Source organism: Ambystoma mexicanum, chromosome 5q (genome assembly GCF_040938575.1).
Source record: "Ambystoma mexicanum isolate Mex_15411 chromosome 5q, UKY_AmexF1_1, whole genome shotgun sequence".
Taxonomy (NCBI): domain Eukaryota; kingdom Metazoa; phylum Chordata; class Amphibia; order Caudata; family Ambystomatidae; genus Ambystoma; species Ambystoma mexicanum.
Window position 1 is genome coordinate 9,164,302 of NC_090933.1, and position 13,345 is coordinate 9,177,646.

Here is a 13,345-nt window from a genome sequence, read left to right on the forward strand (position 1 = left end):
ATCTCATGTTATAGGACAGTCTCAGGTTTGGTATTAGAAGCATTGAGATATCACATCTAATGGTATAGGACGGGTCTCAGGATTGGAATGGGAAGGAGTTGGATATCACATATCATGCTATAGGAAGGGTCTCAGGATTGGAATGGGAAGTAGTTTGATATCACATCTCATGCCATAGGAAGGTCTCAGGTATGGTAGAAGCATTAAGAAATCACATCTCATGCTATCCGAAGGGTCTCAGGATTGGATTGGGAAGGAGTTGGATATCACATCTCATGTTATAGGAAGGGTCTCAGGATTGGATGGGAAGAGTTGGATATCACATCTCATGCCATAGGAAGGGTCTCAGGTTTGGTAGAAGCATTGGGATATCACATCTCATGCTATAGGAAGGGTCTCAGGATTGGAATGGGAAGGAGTTGGATATCACATCTCATGATAAAGGAAGGGTCTCAGGTTTGGAAGGGGAAGGATTTGGATATCACATCTCAAGTTATAGGACGGGTCTGTGGTTTGCTATTAGAAGCATTGAGATATCATATCTCATGCTATCGGAAGGGTCTCAGGATTGGATTGGGAAGGATTTGGATATCACATCTCATGTTATAGGAAGGGCCTCAAGATTGGAATGGGAAGGACTAGGATATCACATCTCATGTTATAGGAAGGGTCTCAGGTTTGTTATTAGAAGCATTGAGATATCACATCTCATGTTATAGGACAGTCTCAGGTTTGGTATTAGAAGCATTGAGATATCACATCTCATGGTATAGGACGGGTCTCAGGATTGGAATGGGAAGGAGTTTGATATCACATCTCATGCCATAGGAAGGTCTTCTCAGGTATGGTAGAAGCATTAAGATATCACATCTCATGCTATCGGAAGGGTCTCAGGATTGGATTGGGAAGGAGTTGGATATCACATCTCATGTTATAGGGAGGGTCTCAGGATTGGATGGGAAGAGTTGGATATCACATCTCATGCTATAGGAAGGGTCTCAGGTTTGGTAGAAGCATTGAGATATCACATCTCATGCTATCGGAAAGGTCTCAGGATTGGATTGGGAAGGAGTTGGATATCACATCTCATGTTATAGGAAGGATCTCAGGTTTGGTATTAATAGCATTGAGATATCACATCCCATGTTATAGGAAGGGTCTCATGATTGGAATGGGAAGGAGTTGGATATCACATCTCATGCTATAGGAAGGGTCTCAGGTTTGGTAGAAGCATTAGGATATCACATCTCATGCTATAGGAAGGGTCTCAGGATTGGAATGGGAAGGATTTGGATATCACATCTCATGCTAAAGGAAGGGTCTCAGGTTTGGAAGGGGAAGGATTTGGATATCACATCTCAATTTATAGGACGGGTCTGTGGTTTGGTATTAGAAGCATTGAGATATCATATCTCATACTATCGGAAGGGTCTCAGGATTGGATTGGGAAGGAGTTGGATATCACATCTCATGCTATAAGAAGGGTCTCAGGATTGGAATGGGAAGGAGTTTGATATCACATCTCATGCCATAGGAAGGTCTTCTCAGGTATGGTAGAAGCATTAAGATATCACATCTCATGCTATCGGAAGGGTCTCAGGATTGGATTGGGAAGGAGTTGGATATTCCATCTCATGCTATAGGAAGGGTCACAGGTTGGAATTGGAAGGAGTTGGATATCACATCTCATGCTATCGGAAGGGTCTCGGGATTGGATTGGGAAGGAGTTGGATATCACATCTCATGTTATAGGAAGGGTCTCAGGATTGGATGGGAAGAGTTGGATATCACATCTCATGCTATAGGAAGGGTCTCAGGTTTGGTAGAAGCATTGAGATATCACATCTCATGCTATTTGAAGGGTCTCAGGATTGGAATGGGAAGGAGTTGGATATCACATCTCATGATAAAGGAAGGGTCTCAGGTTTGGGTGGGGAAGGATTTGGATATCACATCTCAAGTTATAGGACGGGTCTGTGGTTTGGTATTAGAAGCATAGAGATATCATATCTCATGCTATCGGAAGGGTCTCAGGATTGGATTGGGAAGTAGTTGGATATCACATCTCATGTTATAGATAGGGTCTCAAGATTGGAATGGGAAGGACTTGGATATCACATCTCATTTTAGAGGAAGGGTCTCAGGTTTGTTATTAAAAGCATTGAGATATCACATCTCATGTTATAGGACAGTCTCAGGTTTGGTATTAGAAGCATTGAGATATAACATCTCATAGTATAGGACGGGTGTCAGGATTGGAATGGGAAGGAGTTGGATATCACATCTCATGCTAAAGGAAGGGTCTCAGGTTTGGTAGAAGCATTAGGATATCACATCTCATGCTATAGGAAGGGTCTCAGGATTGGAATGGGAAGGAGTTGGATATCACATCTCATGCTAAAGGAAGGGTCTCAGGTTTGGAAGGGGATGGATTTGGATATCACATCTCAATTCATAGGACGGGTCTGTGGTTTGGTATTAGAAGCATTGAGATATCATATCTCATGCTATTGGAAGGGTCTCAGGATTGGATTGGGAAGGAGTTGGATATCACATCTCATATTATAGGAAGGGTCTCAGGATTGGAATGGGAAGGATTTGGATATCACATCTCATGTTATAGGAAGGGTCTCAGGTTTGTTATTAGAAGCAATGAAATATATCTCATGCTATCGGAAGGGTCTCAGGATTGGATTGGGAAGGAGTTGGATATCACATCTCATGTTACAGGAAGGGTCTCAGGATTGGAATGGGAAGGAGTTGGATATCATATCTCATGCTATAGGAAGGGTCTCGGGATTGGATTGGGAAGGAGTTGGATATCACATCTCATGTTATAGGAAGGGTCTCAGGATTGGATGGGAAGAGTTGGATATCATATCTCATGCTATAGGAAGGGTCTCAGGTTTGGTAGAAGCATTGAGATATCACATCTCATGCTATTTGAAGGGTCACAGGATTGGAATGGGAAGGAGTTGGATATCACATCTCATGATAAAGGAAGGGTCTCAGGTTTGGAAGGGGAAGGATTTGGATATCACATCTCAAGTTATAGGACGGGTCTGTGGTTTGGTATTAGAAGCATAGAGATATCATATCTCATGCTATCGGAAGGGTCTCAGGATTGGATTGGGAAGTAGTTGGATATCACATCTCATGTTATAGGAAGGGTCTCAAGATTGGAATGGGAAGGACTTGGATATCACATCTCATGTTATAGGACAGTCTCAGGTTTGGTATTAGAAGCATTGAGATATAACATCTCATAGTATAGGACGGGTGTCAGGATTGGAATGGGAAGGAGTTGGATATCACATCCCATGCTATAGGAAGGGTCTCAGGTTTGGTAGAAGCATTGAGATATCACATCTCATGCTATCGGAAAGGTCTCAGGATTGGATTGGGATGGAGTTGGATATCACATCTCATGTTTTAGGAAGGATCTCAGGTTTGGTATTAATAGCATTGAGATATCACATCCCATGCTTTAGGAAGGGTCTCAGGATTGGAATGGGAAGGAGTTGGATATCACATCTCATGCTATAGGAAGGGTCTCAGGTTTGGTAGAAGCATTAGGATATCACATCTCATGCTAAAGGAAGGGTCTCAGGTTTGGAAGGGGAAGGATTTGGATATCACATCTCAATTTATAGGACGGGTCTGTGGTTTGGTATTAGAAGCATTGAGATATCATATCTCATGCTATCGGAAGGGTCTCAGGATTGGATTGGGAAGGAGTTGGATATCACATCTCATGTTATAGGAAGGGTCTCAGGATTGGAATGGGAAGGATTTGGATATCACATCTCATGTTATAGGAAGGGTCTCAGGTTTGTTATTAGAAGCAATGAGATATATCTCATGCTATGGGAAGGAGTTGGATATCACATCTCATGTTATAGGAAGGGCCTCAAGATTGGAATGGGAAGGACTTGGATATCACATCTCATGTTATAGGAAGGGTCTCAGGTTTGTTATTAGAAGCATTGAGATATCACATCTCATGTTATAGGACAGTCTCAGGTTTGGTATTAGAAGCATTGAGATATCACATCTCATGGTATAGGACGGGTCTCAGGATTGGAATGGGAAGGAGTTTGATATCACATCTCATGCCATAGGAAGGTCTTCTCAGGTATGGTAGAAGGATTAAGATATCACATCTCATGCTATCGGAAGGGTCTCAGGATTGGATTGGGAAGGAGTTGGATATCACATCTCATGTTATAGGGAGGGTCTCAGGATTGGATGGGAAGAGTTGGATATCACATCTCATGCTATAGGAAGGGTCTCAGGTTTGGTAGAAGCATTGAGATATCACATCTCATGCTATCGGAAAGGTCTCAGGATTGGATTGGGAAGGAGTTGGATATCACATCTCATGTTATAGGAAGGATCTCAGGTTTGGTATTAATAGCATTGAGATATCACATCCCATGCTATAGGAAGGGTCTCAGGATTGGAATGGGAAGGAGTTGGATATCACATCTCATGCTATAGGAAGGGTCTCAGGTTTGGTAGAAGCATTAGGATATCACATCTCATGCTATAGGAAGGGTCTCAGGATTGGAATGGGAAGGATTTGGATATCACATCTCATGCTAAAGGAAGGGTCTCAGGTTTGGAAGGGGAAGGATTTGGATATCACATCTCAATTTATAGGACGGGTCTGTGGTTTGGTATTAGAAGCATTGAGATATCATATCTCATACTATCGGAAGGGTCTCAGGATTGGATTGGGAAGGAGTTGGATATCACATCTCATGTTATAGGAAGGGTCTCAGGATTGGATGGGAAGAGTTGGATATCACATCTCATGCTATAGGAAGGGTCTCAGGTTTGGTAGAAGCATTGGGATATCACATCTCATGCTATAGGAAGGGTCTCAGGATTGGAATGGGAAGGAGTTGGATATCACATCTCATGCTAAAGGAAGGGTCTCAGGATTGGAATGGGAAGGATTTGAATATCACATCTCATGTTATAGGAAGGGTCTCAGGTTTGTTATTAGAAGCAATGAGATATCATATCTTATGCTATCGGAAGGGTCTCAGGATTGGATTGGGAAGGAGTTGGATATCACATCTCATGTTACAGGAAGGGTCTCAGGATTGGAATGGGAAGGAGTTGGATATCATATCTCATGCTATAGGAAGGGTCACAGGTTGGAATTGGAAGGAGTTGGATATCACATCTCATGCTATCGGAAGGGTCTCAGGATTGGAATGGGAAGGAGTTGGATATCACATCTCATGCTATAGGGTGGGTCTCAGGTTTGATATTAGAAGCATTGAGATATCATATCTCATGCTATCGGAAGGGTCTCAGGATTGGATTGGGAAGGAGTTGGATATCACATCTCATGTTATAGGAAGGGTCTCAGGATTGGATGGGAAGAGTTGGATATCACATCTCATGCTATAGGAAGGGTCTCAGGTTTGGTAGAAGCATTGGGATATCTCATCTCATGCTATAGGAAGGGTCTCAGGATTGGAATGGGAAGGAGTTGGATATCACATTTCATGATAAAGGAAGGGTCTCAGGTTTGGAAGGGGAAGGATTTGGATATCACATCTCAAGTTATAGGACGGGTCTGTGGTTTGGTATTAGAAGCATTGAGATATCACATCTCATGTTATAGGAGAGTCTCAGGTTTGGTATTAGAAGCATTGAGATATCACATCTCATAGTATAGGACGGTTCTCAGGATTGGAATTGGAAAGAGCTGGATATCACATCTCATGTTGTAGGAAGGGTCTCAGGTTTGTTATTAGAAGCATTGAGATATCACATCTCATGTTATAGGACAGTCTCAGGTTTGGTTTTAGAAGCATTGAGATATAACATCTCATAGTATAGGACGGGTCTCAGGATTGGATTGGGAAGGAGTTGGATATCTCATCTCATGTTATAGGAAGGGTCTCAGGTTTGTTTTTAGAAGCATTGAGATATCGCATCTCATGCTATAGGACAGTCTCAGGTTTGGTATTAGACGCATTGAGATATCATATCTCATGGTATAGGACGGGTCTCAGGATTGGAATGGGAAGGAGTTGGATATCACATCTCATGCTATAGGTAGGGTCTCAGGATTGGAATGGGAAGGATTTGGATATCACATCTCATGTTATAGGAAGTGTCTCAGGTTTGTTATTAGAAGCATTGAGATATCACATCTCATGTTATAGGACAGTCTCAGGTTTGGTATTAGAAGCATTGAGATATCACATCTCATGGTATAGGACGGGTCTCAGGATTGGAATGGGAAGGAGTTGGATATCACATATCATTTTATAGGAAGGGTCTCAGGATTGGAATGGGAAGGATTTGGATATCACATCTCATGTTATAGGAAGTGTCTCAGGTTTGTTATTAGAAGCATTGAGATATCACATCTCATGTTATAGGACAGTCTCAGGTTTGGTATTAGAAGCATTGAGATATCACATCTAATGGTATAGGACGGGTCTCAGGATTGGAATGGGAAGGAGTTGGATATCACATATCATGCTATAGGAAGGGTCTCAGGATTGGAATGGGAAGTAGTTTGATATCACATCTCATGCCATAGGAAGGTCTCAGGTATGGTAGAAGCATTAAGAAATCACATCTCATGCTATCCGAAGGGTCTCAGGATTGGATTGGGAAGGAGTTGGATATCACATCTCATGTTATAGGAAGGGTCTCAGGATTGGATGGGAAGAGTTGGATATCACATCTCATGCCATAGGAAGGGTCTCAGGTTTGGTAGAAGCATTGGGATATCACATCTCATGCTATAGGAAGGGTCTCAGGATTGGAATGGGAAGGAGTTGGATATCACATCTCATGATAAAGGAAGGGTCTCAGGTTTGGAAGGGGAAGGATTTGGATATCACATCTCAAGTTATAGGACGGGTCTGTGGTTTGCTATTAGAAGCATTGAGATATCATATCTCATGCTATCGGAAGGGTCTCAGGATTGGATTGGGAAGGATTTGGATATCACATCTCATGTTATAGGAAGGGCCTCAAGATTGGAATGGGAAGGACTAGGATATCACATCTCATGTTATAGGAAGGGTCTCAGGTTTGTTATTAGAAGCATTGAGATATCACATCTCATGTTATAGGACAGTCTCAGGTTTGGTATTAGAAGCATTGAGATATCACATCTCATGGTATAGGACGGGTCTCAGGATTGGAATGGGAAGGAGTTTGATATCACATCTCATGCCATAGGAAGGTCTTCTCAGGTATGGTAGAAGCATTAAGATATCACATCTCATGCTATCGGAAGGGTCTCAGGATTGGATTGGGAAGGAGTTGGATATCACATCTCATGTTATAGGGAGGGTCTCAGGATTGGATGGGAAGAGTTGGATATCACATCTCATGCTATAGGAAGGGTCTCAGGTTTGGTAGAAGCATTGAGATATCACATCTCATGCTATCGGAAAGGTCTCAGGATTGGATTGGGAAGGAGTTGGATATCACATCTCATGTTATAGGAAGGATCTCAGGTTTGGTATTAATAGCATTGAGATATCACATCCCATGTTATAGGAAGGGTCTCATGATTGGAATGGGAAGGAGTTGGATATCACATCTCATGCTATAGGAAGGGTCTCAGGTTTGGTAGAAGCATTAGGATATCACATCTCATGCTATAGGAAGGGTCTCAGGATTGGAATGGGAAGGATTTGGATATCACATCTCATGCTAAAGGAAGGGTCTCAGGTTTGGAAGGGGAAGGATTTGGATATCACATCTCAATTTATAGGACGGGTCTGTGGTTTGGTATTAGAAGCATTGAGATATCATATCTCATACTATCGGAAGGGTCTCAGGATTGGATTGGGAAGGAGTTGGATATCACATCTCATGTTATAGGAAGGGTCTCAGGATTGGATGGGAAGAGTTGGATATCACATCTCATGCTATAGGAAGGGTCTCAGGTTTAGTAGAAGCATTGGGATATCACATCTCATGCTATAGGAAGGGTCTCAGGATTGGAATGGGAAGGAGTTGGATATCACATCTCATGCTAAAGGAAGGGTCTCAGGATTGGAATGGGAAGGATTTGAATATGACATCTCATGTTATAGGAAGGGTCTCAGGTTTGTTATTAGAAGCAATGAGATATCATATCTTATGCTATCGGAAGGGTCTCAGGATTGGATTGGGAAGGAGTTGGATATCACATCTCATGTTACAGGAAGGGTCTCAGGATTGGAATGGGAAGGAGTTGGATATCATATCTCATGCTATAGGAAGGGTCACAGGTTGGAATTGGAAGGAGTTGGATATCACATCTCATGCTATAGGAAGGGTCTCAGGATTGGATGGGAAGAGTTGGATATCACATCTCATGCTATAGGAAGGGTCTCAGGTTTGGTAGAAGCATTGGGATATCACATCTCATGCTATAGGAAGGGTCTCAGGATTGGAATGGGAAGGAGTTGGATATCACATATCATGATAAAGGAAGGGTCTCAGGTTTGGAAGGGGAAGGATTTGGATATCACATCTCAAGTTATAGGACGGGTCTGTGGTTTGGTATTAGAAGCATTGAGATATCACATCTCATGTTATAGGAGAGTCTCAGGTTTGGTATTAGAAGCATTGAGATATCACATCTCATAGTATAGGACGGGTCTCAGGATTGGAATTGGAAAGAGCTGGATATCACATCTCATGTTGTAGGAAGGGTCTCAGGTTTGTTATTAGAAGCATTGAGATATCACATCTCATGTTATAGGACAGTCTCAGGTTTGGTTTTAGAAGCATTGAGATATAACATCTCATAGTATAGGACGGGTCTCAGGATTGGAATTGGAACGAGTTGGATATCACATCTCAAGTTATAGGAAGGGTATCAGGATTGGAATGGGAAGGACTTTGATATCACATCTCACACTATAGGGAGGGTCTCAGGTTTGGTATTAGAAGCATTGAGATATCACATCTCATGCTATCGGAAGGGTCTCAGGATTGGATTGGGAAGGAGTTGGATATCACATCTCATGTTATAGGAAGGGTCTCACGATTGGATGGGAACAGTTGGAAATCACATCTCATGTTATAGGAAGGGTATCAGGATTGGAATGGGAAGGACTTTGATATCACATCTCACGCTATAGGGAGGTCTCAGGTTTGGTATTAGAAGCATTGAGATATCACATCTCATGCTATTGGAAGGGTCTCAGGATTGGATTGGGAAGGAGTTGGATATCACATCTCATGTTATAGGAAGGGTCTCAGGATTGGATGGCAAGAGTTGGATATCACATCTCATGCTATAGGAAGGGTCTCAGGTTTGGTAGAAGCATTGGGATATCACATCTCATGCTATAGGAAGGGTCTCAGGATTGGAATGGGAAGGAGTTGGATATCACATCTCATGCTAAAGGAAGGGTCTCAGATTTGGAAGGGGAAGGATTTGGATATCACATTTCAAGTTATAGGACGGGTCTGTGGTTTGTTATTAGAAGCATTGAGATATCACATCTCATGTTATAGGACAGTCTCAGGTTTGGTATTAGAAGCATTGAGATATCATATCTCATGGTATAGTACGGGTCTCAGGATTGGAATGGGAAGGAGTTGGATATCACATCTCATGTTATAGGAAGGATCTCAGGTTTGGTATTAATAGCATTGAGATATCACATCTCATGCTATAGGAAGGGTCTCAGGATTGGAATGGGAAGGAGTTGTATATCACATCTCATGCTATAGGGAGGGTCTCAGGTTTGGTATTAGAAACATTGAGATATCTCATCTCATGGTATAGGAAGGGTCTCAGGATTGGAATCGGAAGGAGTTGGATATGACATCTCATGTTATAGGAAGGGTCTCAGGTTTGGTATTAGAAGCACTGAGATATCAAATCTCATGCTAAATGAAGGGACGCAGGATTGGAATGGGAAGGAGTTGGATATCACATCTCATGTTATAGGAAGGGTCTCAGGTTTGTTATTAGAAGCAATGAGATATCATATCTTATGCTATCGGAAGGGTCTCAGGATTGGATTGGGAAGGAGTTGGATATCACATCTCATGTTACAGGAAGGGTCTCAGGATTGGAATGGGAAGGAGTTGGATATCATATCTCATGCTATAGGAAGGGTCACAGGTTGGAATTGGAAGGAGTTGGATATCACATCTCATGCTATCGGAAGGGTCTCAGGATTGGAATGGGAAGGAGTTGGATATCACATCTCATGCTATAGGGTGGGTCTCAGGTTTGATATTAGAAGCATTGAGATATCATATCTCATGCTATCGGAAGGGTCTCAGGATTGAATTGGGAAGAAGTTGGATATCACATCTCATGTTATAGGAAGGGTCTCAGGATTGGATGGGAAGAGTTGGATATCACATCTCATGCTATAGGAAGGGTCTCAGGTTTGGTAGAAGCATTGGGATATCACATCTCATGCTATAGGAAGGGTCTCAGGATTGGAATGGGAAGGAGTTGGATATCACATCTCATGATAAAGGAAGGATCTCAGGTTTGGAAGGGGAAGGATTTGGATATCACATCTCAAGTTATAGGACGGGTCTGTGGTTTGGTATTAGAAGCATTGAGATATCACATCTCATGTTATAGGACAGTCTCAGGTTTGGTATTAGAAGCATTGAGATATCACATCTCATAGTATAGGACGGGTCTCAGGATTGGAATTGGAAAGAGTTGGATATCACATCTCATGTTATAGGAAGGGTCTCAGGTTTGTTATTGGAAGCATTGAGATATAACATCTCATAGTATAGGACGGGTCTCAGGATTGGAATCGGAACGAGTTGGATATCACATCTCAAGTTATAGGAAGGGTATCAGGATTGGAATGGGAAGGACTTTGATATCACATCTCACGCTATAGGGAGGGTCTCAGGTTTGGCATTAGAAGCATTGAGATATCACATCTTATGCTATTGGAAGGGTCTCAGGATTGGATTGGGAAGGAGTTGGATATCACATCTCATGTTATAGGAAGGGTCTCAGGATTGGATGGGAAGAGTTGGATATCACATCTCATGCTATAGGAAGGGTCTCAGGTTTGGTAGAAGCATTGGGATATCACATCTCATGCTATAGGAAGGGTCTCAGGATTGGAATGGGAAGGAGTTGGATATCACATCTCATGCTAAAGGAAGGGTCTCAGGTTTGGAAGGGGAAGGATTTGGATATCACATCTCAAGTTATAGGACGGGTCTGTGGTTTGTTATTAGAAGCATTGAGATATCACATCTCATGTTATAGGACAGTCTCAGGTTTGGTATTAGAAGCATTGAGATATCATATCTCATGGTATAGTACGGGTCTCAGGATTGGAATGGGAAGGAGTTGGATATCACATCTCATGTTATAGGAAGGATCTCAGGTTTGGTATTAATAGCATTGAGATATCACATCTCATGCTATAGGAAGGGTCTCAGGATTGGAATGGGAAGGAGTTGTATATCACATCTCATGCTATAGGGAGGGTCTCATGTTTGGTATTAGAAACATTGAGATATCACATCTCATGCTATAGGAAGGGTCTCAGGATTGGAATGGGAAGGAGTTGGATATCACATCTCATGCTATAGGAAGGGTCTCAGGTTTGGTAGAAGCATTGAGATATCACATCTCATGCTATAGGAAGGGCCTCATGATTGGAATGGGAAGGAGTTGGATATCACATCTCAGGCTATGGGAAGGGTCAAAGGATTGGAATGGGAAGGAGTTGGATATCACATCTCATGCTATAGGGAGGGTCTCAGGTTTGGTATTAATAGCATTGAGATATCACATCTTATGCTATAGGAAGGGTCTCAGGATTGGATGGGAAGGAGTGGATTTCACATTTCATGCTATAGGAAGGGTCTCAGGTTTGGTAGAAGCATTGAGATATCACATCTCATGCTATAGGAAGGGCCTCATGATTGGAATGGGAAGGAGTTGGATATCACATCTCATGCTATCGGAAGGGTCTCAGGATTGGATTGGGAAGGAGTTGGATATCCCATCTCATGCTATAGGAAGGGTCACAGGTTGGAATTGGAAGGAGTTGGATATCACATCTCATGTTATAGGAAGGGTATCAGGATTGGAATGGGAAGGACTTTGATATCACATCTCGCTATAGGGAGGGTCTCAGGTTTGGTATTAGAAGCATTGAGATATCACATCTCATGCTATCATAAGGGTCTCAGGATAGGAATGGGAAGGAGTTGGATATCACATCTCATGCTATAGGAAGGGTCTCATGATTGGAATGGGAAGGATTTGGATATCACATCTCATGTTATAGGAAGGGTCTCAGGTTTGTTATTAGAAGCATTGAGATATATCTCATGCTATCGGAAGGGTCTCAGGATTGGATTGGGAAGGAGTTGGATATCACACCTCATGTTATAGGAAGGGTCTCAGGTTTGGTATTAGAAGCATTGAGATATCACATCTCATGCTATCGGAAGGGTCACAGGTTGGAATTAGAAGGAGTTGGATATCACATCTCATGCTATCGGAAGGGTCTCAGGATTGGAATGGGAAGGAGTTGGATATCACATCTCATGTTATAGGGAGGGTCTCAGGTTTGATATTAGAAGCATTGAGATAGCATATCTCATGCTATCGGAAGGGTCTCAGGATTGGATTGGGAAGGAGTTCGATATCACATCTCATGTTATAGGACGGGTCTGTGGTTTGGTATTAGAAGCATTGAGATATCATATCTCATTCTATCGGAAGGGTCACAGGTTGGAATTGGAAGGAGTTGGATATCACATCTCATGCTATCGGAAGGGTCTCAGGATTGGATGGGAAGAGTTGGATATCACATCTCATGCTATAGGAAGGGTCTCGGGTTTGGTAGAAGCATTGGGTTATCACATCTCATGCTATAGGAAGGGTCTCAGGATTGGAATGGGAAGGAGTTGGATATCACATCTCATGCTAAAGGAAGGGTCTCAGGATTGGATTGGGAAGGAGTTGGATATCACATCTCAAGTTATAGGACGGGTCTGTGGTTTGGTATTAGAAGCATTGAGATATCATATCTCATGCTATCAGAATGGTCTCAGGATTGTATTGGGAAGGAGTTGGATATCACATATGTTATAGGAAGGCTCTCAGGTTTGTTATTAGAAACATTGAGATATCACATCTCATGTTATAGGACAGTCTCAGGTTTGGTATTAGAAGCATTGAGATATCATATCTCATTGTATAGGACGGGTCTCAGGATTGGAATGGGAAGGAGTTGGATATGACATCTCATGCTAAAGGAAGGGTCTCAGGTTTGGAAGGGGAAGGATTTGGATATCACTCTCAATTTATAGGACGTGTCTGTGGTTTGGTATTAGAAGCATTGAG